The sequence below is a fragment of the Mustela lutreola genome, chromosome 1, assembly GCF_030435805.1.
Source record: "Mustela lutreola isolate mMusLut2 chromosome 1, mMusLut2.pri, whole genome shotgun sequence".
In the NCBI taxonomy this organism is placed as follows: Eukaryota; Metazoa; Chordata; class Mammalia; order Carnivora; family Mustelidae; genus Mustela; species Mustela lutreola.
The window spans coordinates 13,734,107-13,742,731 of NC_081290.1; the positions used below are offsets into that span (position 1 = coordinate 13,734,107).

Below are 8,625 nucleotides of genomic sequence, written 5' to 3' on the forward strand. Positions count from 1 at the left end.
CCTTATACTAATAAGCAGGATAGTAGTTGGAATCTCCCTTTCATCCTATGTGCAGCTCAGGCAGGCAACAGGACAAGAAGATTTATTCTTCTTGTCATACGGTCAGCCAAGCAGCCACTAAAGGTTGGATCTCTAGTGCTCTTGTTTGTATGTATAACGACAACAGCACTCAGGACTAAACATAGACCTTCACTATGTTAACCAGTCAGGAGTGGAGTCTTGAAGAAGAAAATATATCCATAATTATATGCATAGTATCCTTAAGAAATTACGGAATTTTGGGGGAGTAGGTAATAGGCCTACTCTTTTGGAAGTTGGAAGTATCAGTCTGCCTTCTTCTGGCAAATCAACGAAAAGGAAAGTTTTCCTCAGGTTCTAGTAACTTAAAACATTTTTTAAAACAGGTTTGCTGAGATATAATTTGCACAATATAAAATTCCCCTTTGTAAGTGTACAGTTCAATGAGTTTTAAAAACAAGGAACACTTGATAAATTTGCATGTCATTCTTGTGCAAAGCCATGCTAATCTTCACTAAGTTGTTCCAATTTTCATTCCAATATATACTGCCAAGTTGAGCACTCTCCGGGTTTTAATTTTTGGCAGAAAATTGCCACCTAATATTTTTCGAACATAGGGGAAGGAAATATTAGACTTTTTTTTATGATGGACATCGTATTTATATTTAATATTTATTTTGGAAGCATTTAAAATATTATATGGATAGATAAATAACCAGATTCAATCAAAATGTAGTGAATCTTCATCTTAGTTTTAGTATGTAGTTGTAATCCGTATTCTATAACTGAAAGAAGACATTTCCTCAACATTAAGAAACTTGACGGAAGGGAAAGACTGGGGTATTTTGGAGTGAGGATACGGTCTCATATCTTTTGACTCACATCACACTGGGATAGAGGTTTCTCTATCTGGTGCTGCTCCATCAAGTATAGTAATAATAGGTGTTATTTATTTTGGTCTCACATAAATCATTCTAAGTTCTCTGCGTGTGGCATTTCGTGTCGTCCTTATGAGAGCCCTATAAAGTAAATGCTATGATTTTCAGTAGTGCATAGATGAAGAAATTGAGGTACAGTGACTTTAGGTATACCGCCCAAAGTCATAAAAATAATCGGGGACACCATTGGGGCCCTAGTTCCAGAGTCCATTATACATACTTCACATTGTCTCCCCTAATAGCCAGTGAGCACAAAGGGAAAAGACAAAGACTGGAGTCCCTTGTTAGAATTTTCCTTCTGGAGCAGAAGGGATAAAAGAAGGAACGGAAAGGAAAATTTCCATTACTGTCGGGACAGGTTTTTCCAAGCATCTCACAAACCACATTCTAATAGTAAATCATTTTGATGTAAAGATCTCTATTTCTAAACTTTTATATTTTCAGATTTGAGGTCTTGATTTATGGATTTTTCAAAAAAATGGAAATAATTTTCCACTGTGCTAAAGGAGAAAGGAAAATATAGACAGAAGCACCTGTGCTCAACACTGAGCTTTAGGATGGTTTTACCTGTTGCTCTCTCTGCTTGACGTTGCTCTGCCCCAGATATGACATGATTCATCTGCTTACATCATTCCATGTCTTTTCATGAGTCCTCTTCTTAGACCTTCCTATGTACAGCAGTAATCCTCCATATTCTGCCTTGATTCTGTTTTATTTTTCTCTCTTGTACTACCCAACCTAAGTTCAGACTGATACTTCTAACTCAAATTCCAGACCTCAAGGCTATGGCTCAACCTCTTTTTAAAACTATGTCTGCATCTTTAATCACTGAGAACAGTGGTTTTTAAGGCCATGGAAAATAATAGAAAATCTGATAACGGCACATTTTTTTTTTTCTATCTAGAGTTGCACGTGAAATATTCTTAGAGTAACAACACTAATACTATCATCAATGATTACTGAACAGTTAGCATTGTTTTACTTTTGCTCTCTGTGTTATTTTCCGTTTTTTATAGCTGTTCTATACCAATTGTCTGAGAATATAGCCATTTCATACCATCTTCTCTGCCTTGTCCCTCATTTAGTCTTGGTGCCACAGGTAACTTTGTATTTATGCTCTACCAGTCCTTACATCAGTGTCTCTCTACTCATTTTGCTTGTCAGAAGGTTATTCTCCATTAGATTCCTTAGTAAGGGCTCAAGGGAACAATATTCCCGGAATTATTGCACACTGGTTAGAATTTGCCTAAGCCCTTTGAACTTGAAAATATGTTTGGTTGGGGGTGCCTGGGTGGCTCAGTGGGTTAAAGCCTCTGCCTTAGGCTCAGGTATGATTCCAGGGTCCTGGGATCGAGCCCCACATCAGGCTCTCTGCTCAGCGGGGAGCCTGCTTCCTCCTCTCTCTGCCTGCCTTTCTGCCTACTTGTGATCTCTGTCAAATAAATAAATAAAATCTTAAAAAAAAAAACAAAAGAAAATATGTTTTGCTGGATAAAAATAATTCTTCGCTCACACTTTTCTTTTCCTTGAATATCTTAAATATGTTAACCACATTTTCTTTCCTATAAAAGTCATGTATTCTTTTACCTTTGTTTTCTAGATACCTAAATGATTATTTTCTCCATCTCTCCCTTCATTCCTCTCTTTTTAAAGTCACTTAGTTTTACTGGAATATGTCTTTGTTGTTATGGCTCATTTTCACAGTAATGTTATGTACAGTTCCAATATGCAGTTTTACATCTTTTATTTTAGGAAACTTTTCTGCAATTATTGGATTTGGTATTTGTTCTGTTTCCTTACTTTTGGTTTCATCTTCTTTCTTCTCCTACTATCCATATGTTCAACATTTTTTTTTTTTTTGCCTGTCTTCAATATTTTTAACTTTCTCTTGATTCCTTCTTTTTTTTTTTTTATTACTTGTTGAGTTCTAAAGTTTTTCTCTCTCACTTTTTATTTTGCTGAAGCTATCATCTGCTGTGTTTACCCCCTACTTATGTTATTTCTCATTTTTGGAATTCTCTCTTCTTTTATTTCTAATTATATCCAGAGTTATGGAGCATTGTTTCTGAGCTTTTCTAGTTCTGATTTATGTTGTTTTCTTTCATGTTTTATAGCATTTTATTAATGTTTCTTAGCTAGTTTTGAAATAGTAGGTTATAGTTGTTCTGTTTTGTGGGCATATTTTTTCGCAGGCTTTTATTGTTTGTAGTACATTATTCTGCTTTTTTCCCTCTGTTTTTCTTATGATAATTTTCTATGGGAATGACCTTGATATTTATGTTGCTCATGTTTATATGAAATGAATTTTTCTAAGGCAAAGCTTAGGAAAGTTTATATAACTTTACAGAGCTCCCTCTTCTGTTGTTTTATGTGGTTTAAAAATGTGGTAATGTGCTCTCTGGGATTTCATCTGGACTTCTACTCCCTTTTTCTTTGCTGCTTCTATCCTGTTCAGTTTCGGTTCCTCTTCTAACAATTCCTTCTCAGTGTGGGTTCCTGTCCTTGACGGCCAGTTCTGAGAGCTAACAGGTGTTCTCTGTTCTGGTTGTTCAGTATTTCTTGGAAGGGGAGAGATTACATTCACAAACTCCTTATACTTTCAGCTGTTGTTCCCACATTGCTCTCTGCTTTCCAGTGAATGTGTGTTGGCAGTTTTAGTGTCCTATTCTCAGACTCTGAAGATACTGATCTGTTATTTTCTTCCTCTTTCTCCTGTAGAGATGCAGATATCATGAAGTTTTAAAGTTATAGGTAGTTTGCCTCTGCCCCACATATTTTGGAGCTTACAGGGATAATTATTCATCAAGTTTTAAAATTTTAATTTATTTTTAAAATATTTTATTTATTTATTGGGGGGGAGGGCAGGAGGAGGTCAGAGGGAGAGGAAAAGCAGATTCCCCATTGAGCAGGATGCCTGATCCACTTGGAGCTGGATCCTGGGACTCCAGGATCATGTGCTGAGCTGAAGGCCCAGGCTTAACTGACTGAGCCCTCATCTCATTTTGTTTTATTTTTAAAATTAAAAAATACGTATTTATTTATCTGAGAGAGACAGTGAGAGAGCACAAGCAGAGGGGAGGGGCAGAGGGAGAGGGAGAAACAGGCTCCCCATTGAGCAGGGAGCCCAATATGGGACTCAATCCCAGGACCCTGAAATCATAACCTGAGCCCAAGGCAGAAGCTTAATCACCTGAGCCACCCAGGCACCCTCTAATTCTATTTTAAATGCTATTCTGTTTTACTAGTTTTGCCATCTAAGTGCTCTGTTTTTATGTGGGGATTTGGTGGGATTAAAAGTCTGCAGAGCCATCTCTACCATCTTCCTAGAATCCTCCCTCTTATGTCTGTTTTCAACACGTACCTTTAATTACACGGCAGCCATTTGACTTTCCTCAGTAAGTTCTTTTTAATATTAATTGGATTACATAATATGTACATATATATTAATATATTAAAGCCAAAAATTACCAGTCACTTAACCTGACACTTTTAAAGATCCTTTATAGGTAGAATTATTTTGGGAGACTCAGGTCCATCTTGAAATCAATTTACATGAATTTTACCTCAGAGTAAACAGCAAACAACAATTTTATTTTATTTTATTTTTAAGTGATACAGCTTTCAGAGTCATAATACTTTCTGGTAGAAACAATTTTGTGGGGAAAAAAAAACTCCATCTCAACTGATTGAATGCTCAGGTTTCCCTTCAAACGATCAAGTTTGAAGTGTTTTAAAGGACAGTTTTACTCAGATGATGGAAATATGAAAAAGAATAAAAAGGAAAGCATTGCACTTACTTGGAGGCAGTTCTTTTTCTTTGAGGTATGGTGTTTGTTGTAGGCTATTGGAGACTATTGGCCTATTCATGGCATTAGTGGTGGCCATTTCCAGACAAGGGAAGGCTTTCATAGATAACTCTCAGAGTGCTGTGAAATGATCCAAATTGGAAGGCAAGGAAATGAAAACGTGTACTTGCTTGAAAGACCGTGAATGCTCATAAAAACGAGCTGTTATGGTGGTCTTTCATCCCAATCCCTGCAGATAAAAAGCTATCTCCACATGACTTGCTAAAGCCCTCTTACCTCACTTTCACTGAGCAAGGAATCATGATTCAAAACAGGGTAGGCTTTTTTTTTTTTTGGTCAAGTTGCTATGGTGAAATAAAAAAATAAAACAAAACTCTAAATGTTCGTGCAATTGGAATATTTCTTTTATCATGCCTTCTGATAAATTACATATACACTTTTTTTTTTCTTAAAAGGAAATGCTTACGTGAATTCCTACTCCTTTAAGAGATTCCCCTGCGCCTCCCCCTACTCCTCCCTCAACACCAGTAGCTAGGTTTTGCATACTATGGACGGATTTCCAATGTAAATCTGGTTTTTTTCTTCATTCTTTTTTTTTTTTTTTAATAATAAGCAGTAGGAAAGAATTCTTTATCTGTTATAAAAGCATGCGTGAATTTTGTCTCATTCTGCTAAGTGTCTTTATTTGTTAACACAGTCACAATGAACAGAGAAATGCTTCTATTACTCTTCATCCTATGTCCTCTCCTGTGTTAATTCATTTTTCCTCTAAATGAATTGGGATTCCATTGGAGGGGAAAAACAGACTTTAGATTTTACTTATTTACTTATTTCTGCAGTGCTCTTTGAGATGCCTATGTGGATGTGGATGTAAGAAACAAGAAAAAAGCCTGTTCATTGATTTTTTTTTTTTTTCTCTGCAATTCCATGCAGACATTTGGGGGCCAGGAAGATATTTTCATTTTGTAGTTGCTTTACATGAGGAATAAGATATGTGGTGCATCTAGAGTTTTCTCAGACTGATATTGTTAATGAAAAATAGACTCATGGAAATTATGGTATCCAGTATTTAACCTGATACACAGATTGTTGGACAATTTTATCCTGAATGGATGCATGTTTTTTTGGATACGCAAATCAAACATTCCTTAAGATCAAGTAGGTTTGGGATGAGACCATTTACTCTATAGATTTAATCAAGATTTTATCATAGTATAAAACCGACACAATATTTTCATTTATTCGTCTGTTCAGTAAGCACTTACTAGGCATGTGTGTTTCGGGTTTGTTACAACATACACTTCCATCCTGCTCTCTTCAAGTTTTGTTTATAGAGATACTTATTTTTTTTTACCTAGAGTGTATTTTGCTTTTGCTTTGTTTTTGTTTTGTGACTATTTGTGCTGATAGTTACAGTGCCTGGTTCTAGATCTGTATTCTGCAGTGAGATTTCAGTGTGATCTCTCACCGGGTATTTCACCTATTTTCATCCTCGAGGTAAAAGGGGGGGGGGAACTGCTCTTATCATCTGCTGTTTCTAGAAATGAGATTAGAGCAGATACAAGTTAGCCAGAACTTGGAAGCATCTCACATCACTCAAATAGATGATGCTGAAGAGTGACAGTGATTACGAGGATCAATGTCCTTTTTCAAACAATGAAACTGGAATAGTTGACTTTTGACTGTATTGGTTATGTACAAAAATTTACCTCAAAATGGAGATCAGGTAATAGAAATAAATGAAAATTGTGAAGTTTTGCTAGGGATCAGTAAGATACGCATGAGAAGCCTTTCTCATGTAAACTTTAAGTTTTGGCTCTAACCTTAGCTTCACCCACAAAGCCAGGTGCTAAAGCTAAGTGAGCATCTTTCCTTCCATCCTGCTCTCTTTTCCAAATTAGAGGAAATATTTTAAGGGAAAAGCGACAAGGGTGGGGGAGCACCTATGATGGGTGTATCTTATGATTGGCCAAGAAAGAAAGAAATAATGATCGTTTTTCCTGTCGGTGGCATATTACAAGGGACCTGAAGCAAAATAATATCACAAGGAAAGGGTTGCTTTCTAGCTGGGTCAGAGAAAAGTTAGGGATTCTACCTAAAATATGAATTCCTAGAGGAAAAACTACATTAACATGGAAAGTTAATGAGGGAATTGAAATTATCCTTTGATAGATGTCTGCCTTGCTTATATATTTGCAGTGAGGTAGTAAAGTGTGAGAAATGTCCCCTACTGGCATTGTAAAAATACCGGTGTTGTAATTAATTAAGATGATATATTGAAACATTGGCAAAGTTTAGTGTTTGCTAATACATGTGTGGCACAATTTCAGCCAGGGTTATTGTTGTTGTTATCTAATCTCACAACATATGCTTTTTTAAGACTGTCATCTTTTTAGAATTTACAAAGGAAATAAAAATCGGGCTATTATCTGACTTTTGTTCCTGAGAAACTGATGAGCAAGAGTCATTACTCATAACAGAGTAATTAATTGGGTTTCCACTCTGTGCCAGACAGTGAGCTGGGATCTGGGCTCACTTAGATAAGAAACAGTTCTTTTTCTCATGGCACTCACAGTGTAGGGAGAGACAGGTAAACAAATCATTGCCATATAAGTTGATAAATGCTATCATAAATGTATGAACAGATGCCATGAACATAGAGGAGGGCGTATTTAAGTGCCTCCAGCAGAAAGCAAGGGTTATCAGAGTAGCTGGTACATGCCTTGTAACAAGACTTCACAAAGTTGAAGAGGAAGGGAGAGGAAAAGCAACTTTAAAGCATTAGCAGCACAAATAGCATGGAGGACATGAGGAGATGGAGAGGAGAAGGGAGTTGAGGGAAATTGGAAGGGGAGGTGAATCATGAGAGACTATGGACTCTGAAAAACAACCTGAGGGTTTTGAAGGGGCGGGGGGCGTGGGAGGTCGGGGGAACCAGGTGGTGGGTATTAGGGAGGGCACGGATTGCATGGAGCACTGGGTGTGGTGCAAAAACAATGAATACTGTTATGCTGAAAATAAATAATAATTAAAAAAAGCATTAGCAGCACAAAGATACACAAAGTTTGAATAAAGACAGGGTCGGTTTGAGAAATAGCCTTACTATGATGCCAAAGACAGAATTTTTAAAAAGATTTTATTTATTAGAGAGAGAGCATGAGCAGGGGGAGCGCCGGAGGGAGAAGCAGACTCCCCACTGAGCAGGGAACCTTATGCAGGGCTTGATCCTGGGACTCTGGGATCACGACCTGAGCTGAAGGCAGAGGTTTACTTGACTGAGCCACCCAGGAGTCCCTAAAGAGTTAGAATTTTATCTAAGAACATAAGAAGATATCCAGTTTATAGATACAATCAACATAGCTTACTCAAAATTGAATAAATACTTATGGTTTGTCTCCCTCCCAATCCCATCTTGTTTCATTTATTCTTCTCCTACCCACTTAAGCCCCCATGTTGCATCACCACTTCCTCATATCAGGGAGATCATATGATAGTTGTCTTTCTCTGCTTGACTTATTTCGCTAAGCATGATACGCTCTAGTTCCATCCATGTTGTCGCAAATGGCAAGATTTCATTTCTTTTGATATATGTTTATAAAAAATAAAAAATTAAAAAAAAATTAAAAAAAAATTGAATAAATACTGGTGGCTCATCTACTATGTACCAGGCTACCATGCACTTTTTATGGGCCATGTAGTATACTAAAGTTCGAGCTGAAGAATTAAACAGGTGTGACAGTTACGTGGTGGAAGAAGAGAAGATGACTGGTAATAGAAAACTAAAAGAGGCGTAATAAAAGCAAGTTTATTCCCACAGATCAATGAATCAGCAGATGAGCAATGCCCGAGTGGATTTAAGGGCT

The 8,625-nt window shown here is 36.9% G+C and overlaps 1 non-coding gene across 1 annotated transcript; it reads right to left on the reverse strand.

The window, feature by feature from the left end:
• Positions 1-470: 470 nt before the first annotated feature.
• Positions 471-580, reverse strand: LOC131822975 (U6 spliceosomal RNA). Its single transcript, XR_009350429.1, has one exon. It is a non-coding gene; the product is annotated as a U6 spliceosomal RNA (small nuclear RNA).
• Between the last annotated feature and the right edge of the window lie 8,045 nt (positions 581-8,625).